Raw genomic sequence first — 25,681 nt, forward strand, 5'->3', positions numbered from 1 at the left:
TGCTCACTATGCTCTCCAATTAGACTGAGTCTGCCAGCTTCCAATTACAGCTTGGAGAGGTCAGGTGACTTACCCAAGTCCACACAGCTAATAAGTGGCAAAGCTGGGACTTGAACTCAGCTCTCCTAATTCTAAGCCTTGTGTCTGTTCCACTAATTCCCAGTTTCTCTCTATTGCAACACTCAGGAAGCCACTTGTGCATGAGAGGGTGGGGGACCACATCTTATCCTCTCCAATAATAATGATGGCAACAAGAGCTAACACTCACAGAGTGTGCACTGAGGGCCAGGCACATGCTCACTGCTTTACGGGCTGCCCTAGGAGGTGTTACTGTCCTCAATTTCAGTTGAGAAAATGAAAAAGTAATTTACTCCAAATCTGACTAGCTGAAGTCCATCCCTTCAAACCACCACAGCACTATACCACCTCCAGTTCAAAGGCAATTCCTAGTGCATAGCAGTGGTCAAAAATACAGGTTAACTGAACAAGAAAATGTAGTTGGAGATAGCCCAGTGAAGGCCCTGGAAAATAAGTTTATGACCAGATCAGTAAAGCTGGTGAAACCTAGCTATCACTCTACAGTAGAACCAAAACTAATATTTCTCTGGGACAGTCTCTGGTCAAGGTGTGGAACAGACTGTGAGCCAGGATTCCTGGTTTTGACTCTAGCTTTTTTCCTGACAGCTGTGTGACTCTGGACAAGACCTTTCCACCTATGTCAGGGTCTCATTTGTCCATCCATCACAAACCAACAAACCAGCAGTTGGACTAGGTCAGTGGTCCTCATCAGCATTGGCACCACCCATGAGATTGTCAGAAATGCAAATTCATGATCTACTATGTCAGAATCTCTGTGATGGGGACCAGCAAACCTTCCTGGATGACTCTGATGTTTCTTCGAGTTCAAGAACCACCAGACTAGATGATCTCTAAGATCCTTCCAGCTCTACCACTCTGAGAACCTTAAGCTTTCTCAATTTAGCATCATCAAACTTCTCCCAATTTTGCCCATCTGATTTCGATCTGGCATGAACTTAAGTCAGCTGGCTCTCTCGTCTGGCCATGCATGACGCTTCCTCCTGTGATTAATCCAGAAGGCCGCAAGAAACACAGTTTACTCCGCTGCACTTCTTTTTTCCATTTACCACCTCAGCGGTATGCATTCTGTCACTGTATTAAAAAATAAAAGTAAAAACATTAGCAAGGAAGCCCAACCACGAGCACTGTGGCATCTTGGCACCATCCTTTAAAAATTGGAAAAGTTTATCCCAGAGGCAAGTCAGTAAAGAACTGCCATAAAATCTAAGAGACGGGGCCTTTCTAAACCCAGTAATCTCCCTTTTGCACAAAGCCAGCCAAAGGAGTGAGAGAGCATTTGCTTGTACATCAATGACACGTGGAGATGAAACAAACCATTTCTTGATTAGTCCTTATGTGTCAAAAGACAAAAAAATCCAGATAAACCTTACAAGTATGAAAACGAATCCCAAAGAGTACCATTTTCTCTGTGCAGACTATCAACAAATGGACTGTTCATTGCTGCAACCCTGAAATACTGCCTGAAAGTCTAGCGCAGAATGAATGAATAAATGGATGAATGAATGAGAGGGCAACTTCTCAGTGCTGGTAGAGGGGGGGCGTGGAGATGAGCAAGTTAAAATCTTACTCTAATGGAACTAAGTTTTAGGGTTGTGCGGGCAGTGTCAAACCTGTCCGCCCATCCATCCATCCATCCATTCATCCATTCAACAAGTGTTTGCCATACGTCTGCCAGATTCCAGGCAGGACTAAATGTCTTAAAGAAGTTAAAAGCCCCAAATAAGATGAGCACAAGGATAACTACAATAAGAGGTACAAAGTGCTCAGGGCTGGGCAAGCAGTACAGATAAAGCTCCATGGGAGATCATCCAAGAAAGGATTATTTCCTGCTTAGGGAAAATGGTGGAAATCAAGGCCAGCTTCATGGAGGAGGTGCTGGACCTTGAAGATGAATTCAAATGAAACAGGTGATGATGGCAGAGAACAGCAATCCAGACTGAGGAAATGCTGTGACAAAGGCAAGGAGGAGGGAAAGCAAGGAAGATGAGGTTCCAAAAGTCAGTTGATCCCATTCAACAGGACCAAAAATGGCATGATAAAAAGTATATTCATGGGGGCGACCCAGTGGTGTAGTGATTAAGTTCACACACTCCCCTTTGGTGGCCCAGGGTTCAGATCCTGGGTGCAGACCTATGCACTGCTCATTAAGCCATGCTGTGGCAGTGCCCCACATCCAAAATAGAGGAAGAGTGGAACAGATGTTAGCTCAGGGACAATCTTCCTCACCAAAAAAAAAACTATATTCATGGACAACAGTAAAAAGATCAGTGGTTGCAAGTGGTTGAGGTCAGGGGGAGGGAAGAATAGGTTGATGACAGAGTATTTTAGTATGCATGTGCGAGGGCAGGGGAAATATGAGAAATCTCTGTACTTTCCTCTCAATTTTGCTGTGAACCTAAAACTGTTCTTCAAAAACAAAGTCTTTAAAATTTAAAAAACTTTTAAGGATATACAGAGGGTTAACTTCCCTGGGTTCTCCACCGCCTCCACTGCCCTCAGCTTCTTCCCTCAGCCTCCCCACTAGAGAGGGCCTCCCTCCATCTCTCCTGGCATGGAACACGAGGCTGCGCACCCGCTCGCCTCATCCAGTTCCCGGATCCCATGCCTTCTCCTACCTCACGCAAGTCTTCCCCCTGGGTCTCGTGTCTGCCACAGGCTTTGCTGTACTCACTATGCCATGTCTTCACACTACTGTTTTCTGTAATTTATAAAACACATACTGCCCACGAGTTTGTATTTTTAATTCCTGTAACAAGTTTTGGGATTCAATTTGTGTGAAATTCGACTGCAACATAATGTAGTATTGTATGATAAAGGCTCCAAGAATAAAAACAGACAGTATAGGCTGCTTATCACAAACTCCAACACTGGTTCCATTCCTGAATGTCACAGATTTTCTGACGAATGACTGTTTTTTGTTTCGCATCAGTTTGTCCCAGTCTTGTTGAAATAAGTTCTAAAGTTTCCTAATTTTCAAAGCTTTTTTTTCCAAGCATTTCTTGAGAACTGACTATGTTTCAGGCTATGCTAAAAGTAAGCACCTTGGAGCCAGGCCTGATGGCCTAGTGATTATAGTTCGGTGCACTCTGCTTTGGCAGCCTGGGTCCAGTTTCTGAGCACAGAACCATACCACCCATCTGTCAGTAGCCAGGCTCACATAGAACCAGAGAACTTACAACTATACACAACTACATACTGGGGCTTTGTGGGGGTCGGGGAGAGAGGGGAAGATTGGCAACAGATGTTAGCTTAGGGCAAATCTTCCCCTACAAAAAAAAAAAAAGTAAACACCTTGGTTCACTTAACCTTCACGAGGTAAAATGGTAGTACTTTCTGAGCATTAAGTACTGTGAGGCATTGCTGACCGCTGAATCCACTTGCTGACTGCTGAACCCACTTTACAGAAAAGGAAAACTGAGGAGTAGAGTGGAAGAGCCTGGATCCAAACCCAGATCTTTCAGAGTCCCTGACTGTCACCCACTCATCCATTCAACAACAGCGACAGGACTAGGGCATTTCCACAATGCTTTCTGGACCTTCTCTGGACTTCCAGCTTCGCCCAGCACCGTCACTCCCCATTTGGGGCCTCAGTCTCCACCCTTGAAAACAAGGAGGCTGCACTGTGGCGACATTTGAGCCCTGCTTTGCCAAAGCCCCTTCATAAAGAAAGAAAAGGGCAGGGCAAGAAAGGTGGGTCCCATGCCACCCCACTTGATCCATACAGCTGCTCCAGGTTATTCCTTCACCACTACAGGTTGTAACAGGATTTTCTAGAACAAATCCTTCCCCAGCTACTCAAAGGAAAAGGAAAGTTTTAAAGCCATTGTAGGCTAAGGAGATACGACAACTAAATGTAGTGGGTACCCTGGACAGCATCCGGGAAAAGAAAGAGGACGCTAATGGAAAAACGGGTCAAATCCACATTGAGTCTGGAGTTTAGCTAACAGTAATGTACCAAGGTCAGTTTCTCACCAGTACTGTGGTAACTTAAAACGTCAAAAATGAAAGAAACTGGGTGAGCAACGTATGGAAATCGTCTGTACAATCTTTACAAGTTTTCTGTAAACCTAAAACTATCCCAAAATTAAGTTTATTTAAAAAGATGACCAAAAAAAACCCTCATGCATCTCTAATATCTTTTCCAAATGACAACTTTCTGACTCTATAAGGACAACACATAACAGTGGCTAATATTTAATGGGTGCTGAGCGTGTGCCAGGCTCTGTTCTAAGGGCTTCACATGTATTAACTTATTTAATCCTCACAAGAAGGAGATAGGTAATTTTCTTATTACCATTTTATGGATGAGGCAATAGAGGCCTAAAGAAATTGAGCAACATCAGGATTAATGGTAGAGCCAGGACGCAGTCCAGCTCCGAGCCCATGCTCTTAAGCACTACACAGATGAAAACTTTTGAAATGTTTCTGGATTTTTCAAGTTGGGCATATAGAACTGGGAGAATCCAAAGGACAAATCCAAAAGACTGAAAGCTGAGTATTACATTTAATAGAAAGAAGAGGAAGCAAAAGGACTCCCGAGGTAAATTCCTAACTTGAAAATCTTTCCTGGAACAGAACCAAACCTCACCACCATTACCAATGGCCTCTCCACACGTGAACGACATCTCTGGGCTTGTGCCGTATCCTGTGCTTTCTGCCACATCATTCTTGATGATTTGCATCAACAGCCCACGTTAAGCCCTCTGGTTTGCCACTTGCCAGGCTGCCTGCTGACATCCCTAAAGTGTTGTCCAGGTAGACGGTGAAATGAAACAAGCAGGCTGCCTTATCAAAGTCTGCAAAACAAGCTTAAGCTTTCCAGATGAATAGTTTTCCTAGATGCTCAAGAATCCATGCCGAGAACCTAATGCATTGCCCAACTCTAGAAAGCAAAAACCCTCTCCCATTTATAATGTTCCTCACCAGCTGTGGTTTCCACCAACTGTCAAAGTGAAGTCGGACAGCTTCTTACCTCCACTGTGGGCTCCCTAAGGGCAAGACTTGGTCTCATTCATCGAACAATATCTGTTCAATAAAGAAATGGTTCTGAAGAACAGATGGTCTCCTGGAAAGATCTGCAGCTGCCCAGGACTGCCACTCCCCAGTCTGCCCCACCATTGCAGCCATTTGTCTTTGGAAGTTTCCACAGTGGACATCCTCCATGGGCAGAGACAGAAGGGAAAAAGGAATCCTCAAGAGATGAGGGGAGACGGGGCTATCCAGTTGGGGAATGGAGAGGAAAATTTACAGCAGGGAGAGTGTAGGCAAAGAAGAGAGAAGCTTGAGTGGCAGAGGAGAAGGAACTATGACTAAAAAGCAAGTGACAATATAAAGAAAATGAGTCCAGAAGGAGGCTGGGTATAGAAGAACCAGTTTTCACTGAATGCCTACTGTGTATGGGCATGGAGCTTTGCTCATTGCACATTTCCTTGTATTGCCAGGCTCAAAGATATATGTCTCATCAAACAATCCAGATTGACTTCAGCTTATGTTAACTTAGCAAATGTTAACACTCAACATTTTTAGTTGAAAGGACACTACACCTAACATTTCATAGATGGTTAAACTGAGCCTCAGACAGGGAAAAACTCATGCTCAGAAATAGAACCCATCCTTGCCTGTACTCCTTTACATACAGATGTGGATAACAAGGTGGGTAGTGAAAGAACACAGCCTGAGGTCAAATCTCCCATTTGATGGTGGACCAGATTTGTAGACCGTCCTCCATTTCATCTAGCATATTCCATCTGCTGGTTGCTACTGGAGAGGAGAAAATTGGTAGCATCATTTTAAATGAAGTAGATGACTCCTCAAGAAGAAGATAAAAGGGTAGTTTGCCTTAGATGAAAAGGATGATACAGATAGCTAAGAACGAAAAATGAAGACAAAGGGGATTCATCAGAACAAGGGAAGGCAGAGAAGAAGGAAAGGTGGAGAAAGTGGTATGTGATGGGGTAAATGGAAACTAGAGCCGCTAGAATGAAGCTATCCACAAAGGAGCCAAGACTCACTCTTAAAAGAGATCATGAGTCACCAGATAGAGGCCCTGCCCCAGACAAAGTGTCAGGATGCCTTACAGAAGTGATCACTTCCGCAGATGGGCAGTCGCTCAGTTGGAACAAGGCCTAAAGCAGAGTTCTACACCAAAAAGTCTGCTGCCTCTTACCTCTCCAGATTTAGGCTTTCACGAAAACTGGTCTAAGTTGTATCCATGTGTTAGGGTGTCTCAACCAAAATCAGTCACGTCAGAATTTCACAGTTGTTCTGTTCCCAAGGACTCTCTGGCAATCCTCCAGGGCTCTCCGCTTATATAAAAGTGTCTCTCTCTCACAAGCCTCGCTCTCCTCCATGAGGAAAGCCTGCTCTGATTTCACACCCTCAACCCCAGCCAGAAGTCCCTATGTCTGAAATCACCCACTCTATCCGCACACCTTTCATACAAATTAGAACTTCCAACCTTGTATCAGTTACTAGGGTGCATGCCTGAGGACCCCTCCTGGGCTGAGATGCTGGGAGACAGAATCCATGGCTCACAGCAGCCCTTCCCAAAGTATATGGGAACCCTAAGCCCAAGAAATGTCCCAGGGGAAAAAAGGAGATTGGCGATGCAGGGATTCTAGGAGCAAATAACTTTGAGAAACAAATCTCTTGGGAGGTCACCGTGTGTGTTCGTTTACTAAAGGCTCAGAAAAGTCCCATGGTAAAGATAGCCATTTAATTTTGTTTAACTCAGACTTTTCCAAACTTACTTGGCTACAGGATCTTTTGCTCATAGAACACTCAACACTTTGGGAAACACTGTCTCACAGAATCACAGCATTCTAAGGGACCTCAGTGCTCCTATAACAGCACCTCATCCAATATTTCTACTCCTGCACCTCTCATACTAGACTGTGTGTCTTCCTTAAGAGCAAGGACCTTGTCCGAATTATCAGGGCACCCCTGACACCCAGCAAAGAGCCTTACAAACTGTCGGCCAATAAATATGTGTTAAATGAATGAACTAAACCCAATTCTCTCATTTCTAAGATGAGAAAATAAAACCAAATATGTCAACATGACCTCTTCTGTATTTTGCTTAGTGTTCAAAAGAATATCTTACACAGAGAATGTTCTCAATAATTCTTGAAGAATGGAACAGAATAGAATGAAATGGAAGTTTCTCAGCTATGCCCCAAGCCAGAAGTTCCCTTAACAGGATGGACTCCTGTCTCTTCTCCTCCTCCTTCGCCCAAGTTGAATGTCAACCAGGAGAAAATGAAGATGACAAATCCAAAGAGGAAAGCCATGGGAAAACCAAAGGCCCTTTGGGGTGGGAGGTGGGGAAATGGTGTTTGCAAACTTATGGGGATAAACAAGACCTGTCTGTATCTAATTCAGACTTAATAAGATAGTTTGCTGAATGTTAATTAAATACTCAGTGGTTGTTACCAACTGTGGTGATTAACTTAATTTTGAATTAAATACGCAATAAATGCTTAACTGAAGTTCTATTAAATTTTACCCAGCAAGTAAGGAATATGAGGCTCTTAATTGACTTTAAACAAGGTAGTTATGGCAAGTTAGTTTAATTTTTATTACCTGAAGATAACTGCCTTATTAAATCGAAATTGACTATTTTATTTGATAGAGAAATATGTCATCTTTTCTTTCCATTTACCAAAAGCATGTCCAAAAATGGTCACAGTTGGCCCAAACTACTTGGGTGGGGGTTATTTTGTTTTCTAATCCTGCTTTAAAAATAAGTTTATTCATTTAAGAATGAAAGTAAATGTGAGAAAGAGTAGCAAGGAGTTATATACAAGGCTAAAGAACCATGTCATCATATTTTCTAAACCAAAAATCAGGATTCTGCTTTCTCAATGTAGATGTCGTTTGGAGATGTTGTTTAGATGTCACAATTCTGAAATTTCCCGATGTCTCCATGGTTTAAAAGGCTACTCATACAAAACATGAAATCACAGTTACTATTCCAATAGACGGCTGGCTCCGCTACCGAACAAGCTATATGACCCCAGGTAATTAACCTCACTCTTCTAGATCTCAGCTACACACATGTTAAATGGGGAGGTTGGAGTGGACCTCATTGACTTTATTCATTTATTTTTTATTTTTTTGGTAGTATGCGTAGCCCCTGGAACAGTGCCTGGCACATAGTAGGTACTCAATAAACATTGACTGAAAGAACAAATGAATGACTATGTAAATAAAGTTTAAGCACATCACAAGAACATTTTTAGCCCTTTCATACCAAGCATCTCCAGCCCTGACCATTTTTAATATTGCCACTTGACAATTCACACAAGGGAAAACAACTCTAAACCACTACTTGAGAAGTTTTCTCAGTAATTAAGGGAACGCAGATTAAAACAATAACGAAATATCATTTCTTACACACTAATTTAGCAAAGACAAATGCAAGTTAAAAAATTAAATCCTGGCGAAGATACGGAGAAACAAGTAGATTCACACTGCTAATGACTCTGCAAATTAGTACGGTCTTTCTGGAGGCTGAATGGCAACTGGTATGAAAAGTGATAAAAAATATTCAGTGTTCTGTGCCTATAATTCTCTTTTGAAAGAACTTAAGACTCATCTAACTAGCCAATTAACATTTATTTAAGGTCTACCTACTATGGGTCATACTCTATGAAGTAATACCAGGGAAAAGGTCTTGGTTGTCTTATCATCTGGTCGGTTCACAGAGAGAAAGAGGACAGAGAGGACATTTTTCAGCAGCACCACATGATGGGCTTTGGTGCTCTACTACCGTGACCACAGAACTCCTTCTGCAATCTTGTCATGTGGAAGACACTATTATCCCCCTTTTCCAGATGAGAAATTGGAGGATCAGAGAGGCTAAGTAACCAGTACAAGGTTATATGGCTAACAAATGGGAGAGCCATGATTGAACCCAAACCAGCCTGACTCTACAACCATCCATGCATTTTCTACCACAGCCCTACGGAGATAAGATACATATTCACAGAACCACGTAATACAAGGGACGAAACGGTAACCACCAAAAGGGAAAGTGGAAGTGCCAAGGAAATAATTGTCTTTAGGAAATAATTTAGAAGGAAGTGAAAGAAATTTGTCCACTGATGTTTACACCGCATTTTTTAACATATTGAAATGCATTTAATTTTCTTTAAAAACTGAAAACTATCCTAGTGCCCACACGGGTAACATTTAAAGGAGGATTTACCAATTTCAACAAACCCTTAGTTATGTAAAAGATACATATAAAACCGAGGCAAAAACAAGAAAGAGTTTTTTGGTAATAATATTAAGTGGACGGAAACATCATTCACATACAGAAAAGTACGTACGTACTTTTGGGGGGTTAAGGTTAAGGTTATGGTCTCGTAAGAGATCAGAGAGAGGTATTCAGGTGAAAGAGTTTTGGTGGGGGATTTTTGGTGTTTTTTTTTAATGAAGTTGAGTAAATGTATTCTAAATGAGTTCTTTTTCATTATCTTTTGGTAACACACTGAATAAGGTTTAAAGGAGCTCAGTTAGGTTTTTTTTTATTACTAAATATATTCTTAAAACTCAAGTTGTCATTTATAACTTTATTTACATTATTCATTCATTCATATGTTCACTCAACAAACATTTATTAAATTCTTACCACCTATCTGGATCCACAATGGATATTAAGAATATGAATGTGAACAAAAGCTAGAGCCTGTCTAGGGGATCCTCACAGTCTTGGAGCAGAAAGAATCTGAAATTGAACCAACAGAAAACCCAAGTTCAAGTCTTGCTTCAATGTCCAATTAGCTTGGGTGCTGGGCAAGTCATTTAATCTTTCTCAGATTCATGTTCTTGATCAGTAAAACTTGGACAATAATAATAACTACTCAGAGGACTACTGTGAGGATTTACCTGTAATTTGTAGGAAAATACACGATTAACTCCAAAACACTATAAAAATGGCGACAGGTTGAAAGTGTCATAACTATACTGATGGGTTCCATGCTGATTAGGATCATGAAGGCTGGCCCAGGCCACAAAGATCTCCCTGGCGAGTGTGTGTTAACTTATTGGCACCAAAATGGTTGTTCCCTTGATACTTGCATGTTCCCTCACTACTCTGCCCTCCATTCTTAGGACATAATCATCCATTTTTAACTGTCTCTGCCTTCTGTCCAATTTGACTAAAATGCTCTTGAGGAGCCAAATGCACAGAAGATCCCTGGGTAAGATCATTATAAGTATCTTTTCCCAGGAAGGAAGGAAGGGAGGAAGGCAGGAAGGAAAGAAGGAAGGGATAAACAAAAGAGAGGCAGGGTTAACAAACCTCAAAGACATTCTAGATCAAGTCTTCAAGCAATGTCTGAGTTTTCACTCTAACATTCCAACCAGCCACCACTTGAATATCTCCAGTGATTAGAGATTCAATAACTCTAGAAAGAGCCAATTTCATTTGGAATTAAGAGATTTCATAGAACTCCTAAAAAGAGATCTTCCTCTTGACAAACAGCTATCTCAACAACCATGTCTCTGTCACCCTTCCAAAGAGACTGGGAAGAGGATGAGATCACCTTGGGGTTATGCTGGGACCGGGGCTGTGGACTTTGCAAGTGTCACCTGCTCAGGGTCTGGATTTCCTCTTGTTTCAATGAGAAGATTGGGTGACCTCTATTCTACCTGTCAAACGTCCCTCACATCCTTTGCCTCAGCCTGTATACAGCTTCCCTTTATCTTTTGCCTGGACGATTGCAGGCAATAGTCGTAGACATTTCACCATCGCTAGTACCCGATCCACCAATCCAGCACACTGTAACCAATTACTTTGCTAAAGCACAGATCCAATCACCTCACTTCCCTGCTTGATGCTCCTTTCATAGTGCAGCCTCAACTCCTTAGTCAGCAATATAAGCCCTAACTCAACTTTTCACCGTGATTCCCATGGCCTCTCTACTATGTAGTCCATCCCCAATGACTCCAGTTTTCCAAGGCACCATGCACTTTCTCACCTCCATATGTCCACCCGTGTTATTTGGACGGGGACAGAGCTACCCTCTCCTCCTCTAGCCCACCAAACAAATTCCCACTTATCCTTCAAGGCCCAATCAAATGACAGTCTTCATCTGTGAAGTTTTCCCCAGGTCCCTAGAGTTAGTCATGGTCCAATCAGAGCCAGCAGATGTTTTTGGCATTCATGTTTTCATCCCCAAAACCCAAGCCAGAGTCACTCATTCATTCACAGTGACACCTGGCATGTGGTGTCAAATGAACGAACACACGAATGTGTCAAATATGTGGTATCTTTACGGTCCTGTCCAGCTGCCATTACTGGAACCCTAATACATATTCTCCAAGTGAAGCTGCTAGGCTGCGGACAAGAAGAGAGATTTCCAGGTTGGAAAAGACCAGACTACTGGAAAGCTGACCTACCTTTCACCTCATTCTAAGAAAAGGTGCTACTTACCCTCCAGGTCACTGCAGAGTTTGCCTTTCCCATGAGTCAGGGCACACCCCGCCCTCTGGGTGGCAGCTCCCTACTGCAGTTCCTGAAAATGATTCTTTTTCATACCAAACAAGACAGAAGCTGCAGGTGCCAACTAAATTTTTTTCTTTCTGGGAACTAAACAAGAACCACCTTCAGTGGAAATTCATTAGGAAGAATAAGTACAGGTTACATTGGTGACCTCTGGGCACAGAATTTAGGACTGACTGGGCTTTCATGGTTATAGCCAGAAACCTTTATCAAGATGGGCCAATGGATGGAAAATAATAGATTCAAAAACCCAGCAAAAGTACACACATGGACAGAGAAGCAATCTTATTTCTTTTTTTTTTTTAAAGATTGGCACCTGAGCCAACAACTGTTGCCAATTTTTTTTTTTTTTATGCTTTATCTCCCCAAATTCCCCCTAGTACACAGTTGTATATCCTAGTTGCAGGTCCCTCTACTTGTGGCATGTGGGACACCGCCTCAACGTGGCCTGACGAGCGGTGCCATGTCCGCGCCCAGGATCCGAACCAGCGAAACCCTGGGCCACCGCAGCGGAGCGTGCAAACTTAACCACTCACTGGGCCACGCGGCCGGCTCCCAATCTTATTTCTTAAGTACTAGTACCCAGAGCAATTTTAGCTGCCCCATCATATCTTGGACTAAGCCTTCCTGCCCTTCGATGTCTAACCCAAGGCCCAGCACTTCCAACGAGCTTCTGCACATGGGTTAGTAGACTTGCACGCACCACCAGTGCTCCATCTGTACCACTCTCATGGCACTTTCTTAAATTCTAAACAGGTATTTACATGTTTTTATCAACCCTAATAAACTCTAAGTTTCTACAATCTAGACATCCTCTTCAAACATCCTCAAACCCAACCTTTCTAAAAGTAATTCATTGAACAAACATTTATTGAGCACCCAACATCTCCTCTAACAAAAACAGCAGATGCTTGTTGAGTGTTTACGTTAGGCCTAGTGGTATGCACGTTGCTTGGACTACCTCACTCAATACTCACCAACAAGAAGGGTGGCCAGGCAATTTCTCCTCCAAATCAGAAAATCTCTGAGTGAAAGGGGACACTCTTAATATTACACTGGGACACAGATATAAACCACAGCTGTGCTGGGCAAAGCAGCAAGTACAGTCCCTCTATCTGTGAAGCAAGATCTGTTGCTACAGCCAATTTTACAGACAAGAAAACTGAGGCTGACATTAAGGATAGGAATCCTTTAATATCCAAAAAGTGGTCTGCTAAAGATGCCGAGAAACCCACACTACATATGTCCACTGCCATCTTCTCTTAAGAGGGATGGGACTTCTACCTCCTGAAGTCATCTCAACATGGCAGCTGATCTGCTGGTTAATGGCCTGAGTGACCAAGGAATGCTGACAATGGTTATGGCAAGAAAACTGCCCATACTGGGGGTGGAATGAGGCCAAAGCACACTTCTTGAAAGTCAGTGAAATAACGCTGCCTTGCCCTGACCCTCCTGCGTACCTGTCCCACGAAAGGTTCCCACACAGGGTTCTCAGGGACGCCTAGCACCACCCTCAGCACCAGCTTTCCATCTGAACTACAGGGGGCTTTGATGTGAGGCCATGACACAAGGAATTACTGCAGTAGAAGCAAACCACGAGGGCTGAAAAACACAAACACAACACAGACAAAGCCCAAGAGAGAGTGAGATGGTCACAAGGGAAGAAGGGACATTGCACAGCCATTCACTGGTGACTAACCATCTCTCTGCACAGCCTGGAAACGCCTGTGAACGTCTGTGGCATTCATCCCCCTTGGCAGAGCACACTATTCTCAACAGTGGTGCCCTCATTAATAAGAAGCCTAAAAATGAGTAAATCAGTAAACCAAATCAGGCCTGTGGCTACCCCAGGGAGCACCCTCCACTAAGTGGCACAGCTACGGTTTGAACTGGGAGCTACCTAGGTCTGAATCCCATGATCTCCACCAGTAGAGTAAGGCGTCATCACTGTTTGCTAGATACCATGCTGGGCACCAGGACTTTGTACACAACATGGCCACATTACACATTATATCACTGTTCATAAAGCATAAAGTCATGGAAATTTCTCTGGTTCTCATAAATGCATTGTGATATATCACATGATCTCTATTTGAAGGGAATGGACTCAGGGGTGTTCTGGAACTCGCTTTCGATCACAGAGGTAGTGGGTGACTCAAACACAGGTCTTTGTTCTTCCTACGCCAAAAACTGTTGGTGGATGGTACTGACAAATGGCAGCATGATGAAGCCCAGACCCTAGGGTTCCTAGGTCTCCAACCTGATTCTCACTGGTCTTCCAAAGTCACAGACACAGGCAGCTAACGCTACTAATTAGCACACAATGGAATAATAAGAACAACGGTTTCTCACCTACGGATAGGGCTGGCTAAGGACTCTCGCATCAATTTCTCATGCTTACCTGTAGAAGTTAAGGGGCAGGACAGGAGTTTTGGAGATGGGAGTCTGATTCTCATGCTGCCACTTAAGGCCGAGCACCTCCATGGGAAGGTTTCTTCACACCTGAATACCTGCCCACACTCTGCAAGACAAGACTGAGCCTGCTGACCCTTCTCATGGATTGCAATTGGAAGCTAAGTAATAAAAACAATTGTACAATGCATTCACCACGTAAAAAGTGCTACGAGGGCTATGAAATCCTATTGGGCTCTGTGACATGGGTTGTGATGGGCAGGTTTAAGAAGGAAGGAAAAACAGGAGGCTCTACCCTGTCATGGATCGAATACTGGCACCCTGAAAAACTTTAGGCAAGCAAAAATCAGTAAAAATAAAAGGGGATGGCCGGGGTGACAATGGGGGCTGTCACAGGCAAGGAATCTGGAAGCTATCTGGAGTCAGAAGTTTGGTTCTCGCAAGTAGGCAACAGGCATGAATGGCAGTAAAATAAATAAATCCCCAACCACAAACACACTCAAACTGAACTGTCTCAATCACTTTGTTTTCAAAGTGCAAAGCACAAGGTTCACGCCCAGTAACAATGATCTCGGAGTTACATCTCCTCCTGAATTCTGCAAAGCAAAGCCCCTGGGGGTTGGGCTGGGGGTGGGGCAGCGGGGTGGAGAAGGAATGTGTCAGGCTAGGCTCAGCAGAAACTGAATCAAAAACACCTCTGAAAGAGGGCTGGCCGAGGAGTAATGGCTGAGGTCCAACTCCAGCTCTGCTGACAAAGGGGTGACTAAGCAAGTCTATCCATTTCCCAGGGCCTCGGTTTCCTCACCTATGCAATGAGGGAGCATCAGGTCACTCTGGCCACCAAGGCCCCAGCCCACACTTCTAAGGCAGGAACTGGCTCCAGCTCATTGCTTCTCCTGCTGCCCACAAGCTTTGGTGTCTATAAAACACTTTTCTCCAGCCAAGGCTGAATGCTGGCAAATAATTAGAAGGACCAGAGTAGGAAGTGAGTTGCCTGATATGACTGTAACAGCAAACAGCTTCTGGAATCCATTTTTCCCTCTCTATTCTGCTGACCTGGTACAGGCCTGGCATCTCCTGCCCTGGAACATTTCAGCAGCCTCCTAGGAGGGGTCCCTGGCTCTGGTCTTGACCTGCTATCTCTCTGCCACCAGAGCTATCTGACACAGCGATCCAAGAACACCCTCCTTTGCTCACAAAGTAACAAAAGCCCTCCTGCCCCTCCCCCCCCCCACTGCCATCATCTGTGCTGGTCAAGCCCAGGCCCTCAGGGTTCCAGGATCAGGTTGTCAGACACAGGCAGCTAATGCCACTAATTAGCACACAATGAAATAATAGTAACGTTTTCTTGCTTGTATAAAGGGCTGGCTAAGGACCCTCACATCAATTTCTCATGCTCACCTGCAGAAGTTACAGGAGCAGGACACAAGCTTTGGAGATGGGAGTCTCTGCTGTACGCACCACTGTGCATATATACCAAGGTCTCTCTGCCTAGAAAACTCTTCCACCCCTGTCCACCATACCAACTCCTACACACTCTTCAAAACCCAACCCAAATGTCTTCTTTTCCATTAACATTTGCCTTCCAAGTGGTTGGTCACTTCCTGTTTAGTGCTACCATGAGCCCTATGTTCATCAATCTAGCAGGGCCTTACCATGTTCTATTGCAGTTTCTCTCCCGTGCTGGAATGAAGATCCTTAATTTTTTTTTTTTTTTTTGAGGAAGATTAGCCCTGAGCTAACTACTGCCAATCCTCCTCTTTTTGCTGAGGAAGACTGGCCCTGAGCTAACATCCATGCCCATCTTCCTCTACTTTATACATGGGACGCCTACCACAGCATGGCTTTTGCCAAACGGTGCCATATCTGTACCCAGGATCCGAACCGGCAAACCCTGGGCTGCCGAGAAGCAGAACTTGCATACTTAACCACTGCGCCACTGGGCCAGCCCCTGGAATGAAGATCCTTGAAGAAAAAGCCTCATATCTCTGAGTACACACGTGCTGAACCGAACACAAGAGATCGAGGTGTGTGTGATCACACATATGTGAGGTAGAAGGAATGATTTCATGCCACAAGGTGGGTTTTCACCTTGAACTTAAAGGATCAAAGGTTTACAACAGGTAGAGATGACAGAAAGGCCTGGAACTCCAGATAGAGAAAACAGCAGAAGCAAAGGCATGGATAAGAAAACCGAGGAATGTTCAAAGACAGCACAAGCACTTGGCTGTGTGAGGGAAAAGTGATAAAGCAGTGTCAACTGCATGACTCTTAGGTCTCGTTTCCAGATGCCACTCTAATCTTGACCATGAAGGTGGGACCATCACTGCCACCTGCGGCAGACACTGCATAGGTGATTTTCAGTCCAGTCGTGGGACCCCCCAGGCCGAAGCTTCTGGGTCAGCAAAAACACTTCCTCTCCCCCATCACTGCTATCTTGTGGGTGCCATAAATCAAGCCAACCCCTTTCCTCACCTAACAATTATTTCCAGCATGCCTCCCATGTGCCAGGCACTCCTCTGGCCACCAGCAATATGGCCATTAACAAAGCAGGCATCCTTGCGATCCTCAAGAAGCTTATTTGAAAGTGGAAGGGAAACAGACTAGCAAATATATATGATCAAGTGGTGATTTGTGCTTATACTGTGTCAGTAAACGTTCATTCATTTAACAAATAGTTACTGAACATTTTCAGGGCACCAGAGACAGAGGGATTCAAAGATGAGAAAGCCAAGGTCTTACCACATTGCTGGGTGCCATTCCTAGGATCTGTCTCCTCTCACCAGAAAATACCTTTATCTGTGAGTCATCAAAATGCAAATGACACACCTGAGGCAGGGCAGCAACAGGAAGGACTTGTGTTGATCCCTCAGAGTCCTGAGCCAGAAAGCCTTCTTGGAGGAAGGGGTCTAGGTGACCCAGCAGACGGCCAGATTCAACAGAAGCTATGTGGCTCAGCTCCAGAGGACATCTAGCATTGTCGCAGCAGCCATACATAGATCAAGGCAATGACTGAGATGAAGACCCTCCAACACTTTACTACTGTGTTATTTTATTGCCCCAACTGCCTCTCTAAAGAGATACATCAAATCCTTATCACTGCGGCCAGCCAGGCCACCAAGTCATTAAGTTCACCCACTCCGCTTTGGCAGCCCCAGGTTTTACCAGTTTGGATCCCGGGCGTGGACATGGCACCACTCATCAAGCAATGCTGAGGTGGCGTCCCACATAGCACAACCAGAGGGACCTACGACTAGAGTATACAACTATGTACTGGGGGGCTTTGGGGAGAAGAAGAAGAAAAATAGATTGGCACAACATCTGTTGCCAATCTTTAAAAAAGAAAATCCATATCACTACAAGAGACTGGGGAGGGACGATGTTAGGAGGGGCAGATGGTTTGCTAGAGAGGTTCTGTCCTCTCCAGTTAGGTTTGGGGAGGGAACACACCCACAGAACAGAGGGAATGGTAGCATCTTAAGAGAGAAGAGGCTGGGACAGCACCAAGGTGGAATTGAGAAGCCTGAGTGCCCACATGAACACTCGACTGCAAGCCCACTGAGGTCAATGAATTAAATTTCAAGGAAGAACACAGAAAAACAATGTTGAGGTGCACTTTTCATTCTGTGGGCACAGAAGAGACAGGCAAAGGTTCCAAACTCAACCATGTCGTTTAGTAGTTGTGCAACCTTATTTAACCAAACTCATTTTCTCATCTTCAAAATGAGACTGATAAATCAGAAAATCTATTTTAATGAATCAGCATGAGAATTAATAAGCACATAAAATGTTTTCAAAATTATATTATTATTATTACTATTAAGAAAGAATAATAGGGGGGCCAGCCCTGCAGCCTGGTGGTTAAGTTCAGTGCACTCTGCTTCGGCAGCCTGGGGTTCACAGGTTCAGATCCCAGGCATGGAGCTACACAACTTGTCAGCCACGCTGTGGCAGTATCCCACATATAAAGTAGAGGAAGATTGGCACAGATGTTAGCTCAGGGTCAATCTTACTCAGGAAAGAAAAAAAGAAGAAGAAAGAAACAATGAAAGGAAGATAAACATTTTCTAGCCTCAATTCTGTGGCTTACCTGCTACTAAGCACAAATGCCATTAACCCTCTGGCCACCCACCCACCCTATTTGTAGAAAGTCAAGAGCAGTGCAATCCTCACATATACATCTCTTTTCTGTGACCTGAGTTAGGAATGCATCAGCCATTTCCTCCACGCCTCCAGGCAGTCTAGAGCAGACTCCCACAGCACACTTCCACTCTTTCCTCCCTTCCCCTCACCTCGGCCTGATACACACCTCAAGCCCACGAATTTCCACCCAGACAGTAGCTTCCCACACCACATACAGCACAACTTCACCTCCCCCTTCTTCACCTGGGTTTCTTCTAGCAAGAAGCAGCCTTCCAACGCCATACTCAAGGAAAACTCCCCACCCACCAAGGTGCGCTCTGAGCTAGGACTCCTAATTATTGCCCAGGGTCAAAGTCTCGGGTTCGCTGAACCAGTTACTAAATGCGTTGCTCTTCTTCCTGCATTACCATCTCAATACCTAATCCCAGAGATGGTTCCAGAGTCCCTGCCCAGGCTTGTCCTCCTGTCAGTCTCTAGAGAACCATTTAATGGGCTCTACAGCCTACAAGATAAATTTAAATCTACTTAGCAAAAAATAAAAGTCCTCTCTTGTCTCCATTTTCCACAGCCCCCTTCATGCCAGCCATTCCAAATACAACGTCAACAATAAATCTGCTTTCCTGAGTCTGCATATGCCTAACGGGGCCTTCTTCCACTTGGGCAACTCCTACATAGCCCTAAAGATTCTCTTCGGACACCCCTCCTCTGTGGTGGCTTCCCTGAAGTCGACCCTCCTCAGCACAGAGCAGCCAAAACATACCCCTAGAACAGCACCCTCCTCCCCACACACCCCACCACGTGCTCCTCAAGGATAAGGACCATGTCCTTCTTATCTTTGGACTCCCAGGGCCAGCCTGTTCCTGGTTCACAGGAGGTAAGCTCCACACTAATGTGCCTCATGCACTGCTCTTCTCTTTTCTGTGTGAGAACAGCAGTGGGCTCCATCCTCTGGCTTTACCACATGACCTGGCATCTTCTATCTCCCTGTCCATTTTCTATTTAACACAGTAAGTCTCTGGGCTAAGGGGACTTCCCAGTCCCCCTGAGTTACTCTCTGCCCTTGGCCAAAAACCCATCATCGCTCCAAAATCTTAAGCCACAGTTCTGAAATCAAATCCAATCTGACTCTTCCTCACTTCCCAATTAACCCATGTTCGCTCCACAGCAGGGTAAAGCACATATTAAAACCAAGAGTCAAAGTTCTGGCTTGTAATTTTAAGGACATCTCTAATAAGCTGTGTAACCTTGGGTTAAAATGGAGACGACAGTGTCACCAGGCCCAATTCTCAGGGAATTTTTGAGATTCAAATGGAATATTGGATGGGAAAGTGTTGTGTAAAGAAGAAAGCTTGGCACATTCATAAAGGGTTTGATAAACAAATTTTATCAAATCTAAACCATGGACTGTAAGATGTACCATTACCAACTTAGAAAGAAAAACCGCTCAACTATGACACATCTGCGATTACAAGACAACCCAATTTCAGCGATATTAAAATTTGAAAACGTGTGTTTCACAACTGATGAAATACAACTTACTTGTCTCAATAAAATACAAGAAACTGCTATAAAATTATATTTGCCAATGGTGCATAATAGATACTCAGTAATATATGTCAAGTAAATGAGAAAACACCCACTGATAATATTTGTAGGCCAAATGATTGCCTCTCTCACTGGAACTGGGCAGCAGCAGGCTTCCCAACGCCAGTTCCTCCCCTCTTAGTCACGTCTCAGCCTGCTCCAAACCCTCCAAAGGATGCTTGAAGTCAGCGCCAAACTCCCCAGCCTGGCATTTTTAAGGCCCTTCACAATCAACCCTTGTTTCCCACCAACCACTGCCTGAAAATGAGCATCCACCTCCCCCAGAGCAATGACCCCTCCACCAGAATATGCCACCCCAAAAAGGGTCCTACTCAGTCCCAGTGATAGTACAGCTCAGCTACTCCTCCCTCTGCTCACCCACAAAGCCAATTCTAGATGTGCCCAGTGCTGACAGGGAGCACGACCCAGGGGGAATGCCTAGGTTCCCTCCCACCATTCAGACAGCTAATCTCAACTACTTATCTCTCATCCAGAGTCTACATTCTAGACTAGAAAGGCCTAAGTGTTGGGCTTGGGGGACGGCCTTGCACAGATTAAATGCAAGATACACATTCTTCCTTTCAACTGGCCCCCTGGTGCTGGCAGGAACCCTGGATGGAGGAAGGCTGGTGACTGGGTACAGAGAACCCTATTGGGAGTTCTGGCTCCCCACCGTCCACCATTACTCCTGCAGGCTCTAAGACCAGCACCCACCTTCTCTGGGCCTTTATTTTTGCTTCCCTCTCAGTAAGAGGGAGGGAGGGTGAGGACTGAGGGAGGGAGGGTTAGCTGCTTTCTAGTCCTCCACTTAAAGGATTTCTTAAAATGCACGAGTCTGGCAGAGGTAAGCCACAAAGTCACTAACACTTTAGCAAGAATGAGTTGTCTTGGGAGGCGAACAATTTAGAAAAGGTGGAGGTGGTGGAAAGCAAAGTTAAGTGAGCATGGTACTTGGAAAGTAACTCAGAGATGACCCTACATTTTTGAATTCTGTGTTGAAGGCTGGAAGGCGTGGATCCCTGGGAAGAGATGGGAAGCCAGAGATCTTTCAGTCCCCCTAGCACCCCGGAGTCCCAAAGACACTGCTCTGTCCCAGTACTTAAGCACAATTCTACTGACTATCTCATCCAACATACCCCAGACCCGCAACATCATGTCCCCAACACAGTAACATTTACACTGTCATCTCCACTCTCCGCATTTTATTTAGTCTTCTCTGGCCTGCAGTTCCCGCGTGCAAATGGCCTTCCTCCATGTCGTCGTCCGGCTTCAGAAAATTCCCCATCCTTCAAAAGCCCTGATGAAGCGGCCCCCAAAAGGGCCAGCTCAGATCCCACCCCAGGGACCAGGAAATCAGACTCCTCTCCCTGAGCCCCTTAAAACTTTATCCACACCTTTTCCCCAGCACTTGGCATATCCTATCTTGGATCAGGTTTGGCTCCTTTGGCTCCTCGGTTGACTGAGCGCTCCCTGAGAGCAGGAACTGGGCCTCCTCCGCCTCTCTAACCCAACAACCCAGCAGGGCGCCTGGCACACAGTGGGTGCTCGAGAAATGCTGGAAGAAGGGGAACGCGGAGTCGGGAGCCATCTATCTCAATTACGGCTCGGCCTCTGGTGAGTGACCGCGGGGCAGACCTTCCTTCTCTCTGGACCTCAGTTGCTCCAATTGTAAACTGGGGGGACTTGGATGACTGGGTTCCTAGGCCCCTTCCACGGTGACAACTGTGATTCCGCGAAAGCGCCAAGCGTCGGGGTGTGGCCCCGCCCCCTGGGCGCCCAGAAAAGCCCGGGCAGGGGGCGCACAGCGCAGGTCTCCAACCCCGCCCAGCCCACAGTCGACGCTTCCCGAAAAACTCGGGGGCCCCCTCCCCGCTGGCGTGCACCCCGTGATTGCGCCGCGACCGGCACTTCCGCCCCGCGGGCCCTGCGGCCCGGGCAGGGCGCACGCTCCGCGCCCTGCGCCCGCGGTCCTGCCCCCTCGGAGGCGCCCGCGCCCGGGGAGGGCTGGGGGTTCCCGCGGCGCCCGCGGGCGGAGGGTGGGGGAAAGGAAGGAGGATTTGCAACAATACCTCGGGGAGGAGGCAGCCGGGGCAGCGGCGGCGGCGGCGGCTGGAGGCGGAGGCAGAGGCGCAGGAGGAGGTGCCGGGCACTCCCCCTCCCATTGTCCCCAGCCCCGGCCAGGCCCGGCCCCGCGCCCCGCACCGCGCCCCGCGCCCCGCGCCCCGGGCCGTGCAGGCAGCCCTTACCTTGCAGCGCCCGGCTCTCCCCCGCTCGCTAAAGCTACTTATCCCGGGAAAGCTCGCGCAGGGCCCGGGAGCGAACCCACAGACAAAAAGTGAAACTTCGGCAGGGCTGGAGCGGCTGCTGGTTGGTGCCTTTCCCCCTCCTTCCTCCCCACCGTCCCCACCCCCTCCCCTCGGTCTCCCGTGCGGTGCCCTGAGAGCTGGAGGCTGACGTCAGGGGCCTGAATTCCTGACTTTGCCTGCACGCATTTGTCCATGTAAGGTATGGGAAGGCGGGTGCCCGCGGGGCTGCCGCGCCGGGCTCGCCCGGCGGGGGAGGGGGTGCCCGCAGCGGGCGGCGGCCTCGCCAAAAGGTGGGCGCACAGAGGGCATTTTATTTCCTGGGAGGAAGAGGAGGAGACGCGGGATGCAGGGAGCTGGGAAAGAAGGAAGGGAAGGAGGGAGGTGTGGAGGCTCTGGCTACACTGGAGGAAGAGGAAGGAGACGTAGAAAGAGGAAGCGGCCGAGAGGAGGGGCTGCAGGAGCAAGGGGGGAACCTGCGTCTGCTATGAAGGCACCAAATTAGGGCGCTGAGCCTGAGCTGAAGAGATCCTGCCTTGGAATCCCCTTCCGATCGTGAGCCCCGCCCTGGATTCCCAGCAAGACTCAAAACATACTGGCTGTCAGAGCTGGCAAAAACCAGCTTCCAGCCCGTCCACTCACTCTGAGAACACTGAAGCTCTCGGAAGAGAAATGACTTGTCCAGAGTCATACATGCCACACATGGAGGCACAGGACCCAGATACTCAGCCCCCCAGTGTTCTCGCCGCCAGGCAGGGCCCTGAGTCCCTCCTTCACACTCTAGCTTAGATAGCGGACAAGGCGGACCACCCTGTGAAGAGATTTCAGACTTCCCTTGTCCCGAGAGTCAGTTCCTGGAAGGTTCTGATTGACCGTGACCCTGAATAGCAATGACAATCAGTTCCTTCAGGGCAACTTCCTCTGACCGATACTCAAAGAAACAAACCCCTGGAGTTCATTTACTTCACAGCCCTGTCCGGAAGCCGAGAAAGTGTACTCTGCTTAGAGCTTCAAAAAAGATCTGTGAACTGGGTGAACGAGTTTAAATAAAGGCAAGCCTGTTCTTGGAAAGTTTTAGTCGGATTTTTTTCCTCTGACGTTTGTAAATATGAGCAACCATGAGAACTACTATTTACTATGTCATGGGGTCACCTATAATGCGTATAGCGCGAGGCAGCCATTGCCTGGAAGGGTTCCACACTGGGGACTTTGTTTCCTTGTATTTCTGTCCTAGGGATATCTGAAATAATCCCTCCCCTCAGCGTATCAGAAAAGCACTTTCTCACCGGTTTCTTAGATCTTCATGATAGGTAGGACGCATCGTAGTCCCTCTTTTACATTTGAGGAAAAAACTCAGGTAAAGTGACTTAACCCCACACAGAAGCACCTGAACTCACCTCCCCGCATCCAGGTCACCTGACTAATCCTGTGATATTTCCACCCAACCAGGAGACCCTGACCTCCAGCAGGACCTAATTCCCACTCATGAATGTTAAGAGTGCTCTGAGTTACCTCGTCATGACACTTCCGAAACTTGGTTTTTGGGGGATTTGCTGGGACTTTTTTGATCAAGAATTAAAGAAATAAATGTAGTAATTTGTTTAGATATTATTGCACTTGCCGTTTATTGAGCACCATCTTTGTGCAAGGTCTTTGAATTAAGATATTCCTGGGTTCAAATTTCTTAATCTCTCTTACTCTCAATTTCTCATCTTCACAGACAAAAACAGGAAAATAGTAGCGGAGAGAGAGGGTCCGGAGTACCTATTCCGTGCAGTAATGAAATATTTTTCTGTTTGCAACTAATATAGTTTGAAATAGGAAGTATCGGCTCTTAAAGAGATTTTGTTCTGGAGCTTTAGAAACATCAGATCCTGTTACAACACAATTCACTTACTCTGTCTTCAGCATTCCAACAAACTCACATTCTGAGTGTTGCTGTTTAATATGAAAAAATTCTGGTATCACCCAAAGTAAGGACGGCTTCACCCAATCCCCATCAGATATAACGGGACTTGACCAGCATCTCTCTTTTCTTTTCCCCAGTAACCTACTTATAAAGAATAATAGGATTCTAATGAGGATTAATAAGATTTAATAAGGTATAATTAGAGTCATTCATTTCCTCCATCATACACATTATAAGAGTGCTGTGTTGGATCCAGAAATGCTAACTAATTATGTTGAAACTGTCGTATGGGTGTGTTGGAGAAGATCACTGAGTTTCTCCTCCTGAAATATTTATGAATTGCTCAGGTGGGCATAGGGTTAGCAAGGGCATTCCATAAAGTTAATCACGCAAGATAATTTCGACTGACGAGGCACTCACCAGAAGGATAAGAGGCAAAGTCATAAATTGGATGCGTGGCAAACCGCAGGCGGTGTTGTCATCAGTGCCAACCCAAACCAAAGCCTCGCACTCATTTGCTGCTCTGGTTTCTTTTGCCTTCTCACTTTTCTCAACATCCCTATTAAAACCTGCTATGTGCAGGGGCTGGGGAAAGAAGGGAAGGCTGTGTAAATTTGCAGAGTCAGTGCTAGAGAAATGCAGGTTTCCCAATTCAGAGACTAAAAGAAGCACGGAATTTCTGATGGGACAGAGGTCACGTGATCCGAGGATTGCACCCTGGTGGCCTGAAGGCCTATAGAAGCATGCTTTTTGGTCCAGTGATGGCACAGAAGACTTCGAGGAGGGCTGGGCTGTGGTCCACCATTCCCTTGCATTTAGTACCATCCCCTACCCAAAGGCCTTTGTTAGCTCATGTCAGTGCTTTCTTTGTGCTGATAATATGCCAGGCAATGTTCTAAGGATTTTTCATGTGCATTTCATTTAACCCTCCCAAAACCCTCCCGAGGTCACCTGTTATTTGCTCTGTTTCGCCCATGAGGAAAGTAAAGCCCAGGGAGGTTAAGTATCTTGCACTTAACACACAGCCAGTACGTGGGTAAGCTGAGACTCCCCCCTGAGCCCAGGCAGCCTGAAGGTTTGCTCACTCACTGCGGAGTGACCATCTGGTTTCAGTTGGAACACTCCAATGTGCAGAACTCATAATCTGCCACAGCTGACCAAAAGGAAAAGATATGAAGAGGCTCCTGGAGAAATAATAAGGACAAGAGGGGAGTGGAAGATGGAAGGTAAATACCAGTCTCATGTTGCCTCTCCCCAGCTTCAAACCCATCAGGCCAAACTCCTACATGTGGTTTTTACGGCCCTTCAGCCTTCTTTCTGCTGGACTTTCACATGCCCTCACCCTCCAGCCAACTGAAGTTCTAGTGGTTTCCCAAACACGTCTTACCTGTCCATGCTCATCTGCCTTTACACAGGTTCTTCTTTCTCCCGGGAGCCCCTTTTCTTCCCCATCTACCTGGCAACCCTTATGTAGCCTATTCAGACTCCTCTTAAATATCACGTCGTCTGAGGTCTTCCCGCCTCCCCCCCACCCCCTCCAGGGGATGCATTGCCCCTACAGAGTGTGCCTGTCACTCTGTACTTACCCTCAGTCCATACGACTCTGGATCATGTCTTTGTCACCTTGTCTTTCTCTGCTACTGAACTGAGAGTGTAATTGCTCTGAGTCGTTAACGTAGTGCCTGCCTTGACCACTGTCAGCATTCAACTGTTTTCGTCTTC

General features: G+C 46.1%; 1 protein-coding gene and 1 long non-coding RNA gene across 14 annotated transcripts in view; one reads left to right on the forward strand and one right to left on the reverse strand.

Annotated features, from left to right (window-relative positions):
- LPP (LIM domain containing preferred translocation partner in lipoma) overlaps positions 1–23,508 on the reverse strand; it is a 655,109-nt gene extending 631,601 nt beyond the window's left edge. For 3 of the 13 annotated variants that reach the window (XM_070509230.1, XM_070509228.1, XM_070509229.1), the window contains exon 1: positions 21,994–23,255. The gene's annotated coding sequence lies outside the window, so the exon portion shown is untranslated. Of the gene's footprint in view, positions 1–18,406; positions 18,496–21,816; positions 21,950–21,993 lie in introns of those variants that run through there. The other 10 variants (XM_070509223.1, XM_070509217.1, XM_070509221.1 and 7 more) reach the window with 6 other exon arrangements.
- Positions 18,659–25,681, forward strand: part of LOC123286021 (uncharacterized) — a 40,541-nt gene continuing 33,518 nt past the window's right edge. The window contains exon 1 of the long non-coding RNA XR_006528192.2: positions 18,659–21,361. This is a non-coding gene — a long non-coding RNA (uncharacterized lncRNA). The remainder of the gene's footprint in view (positions 21,362–25,681) is intronic.

The sequence above is a fragment of the Equus asinus genome, chromosome 5 (assembly GCF_041296235.1).
Source record: "Equus asinus isolate D_3611 breed Donkey chromosome 5, EquAss-T2T_v2, whole genome shotgun sequence".
In the NCBI taxonomy this organism is placed as follows: Eukaryota; Metazoa; Chordata; class Mammalia; order Perissodactyla; family Equidae; genus Equus; species Equus asinus.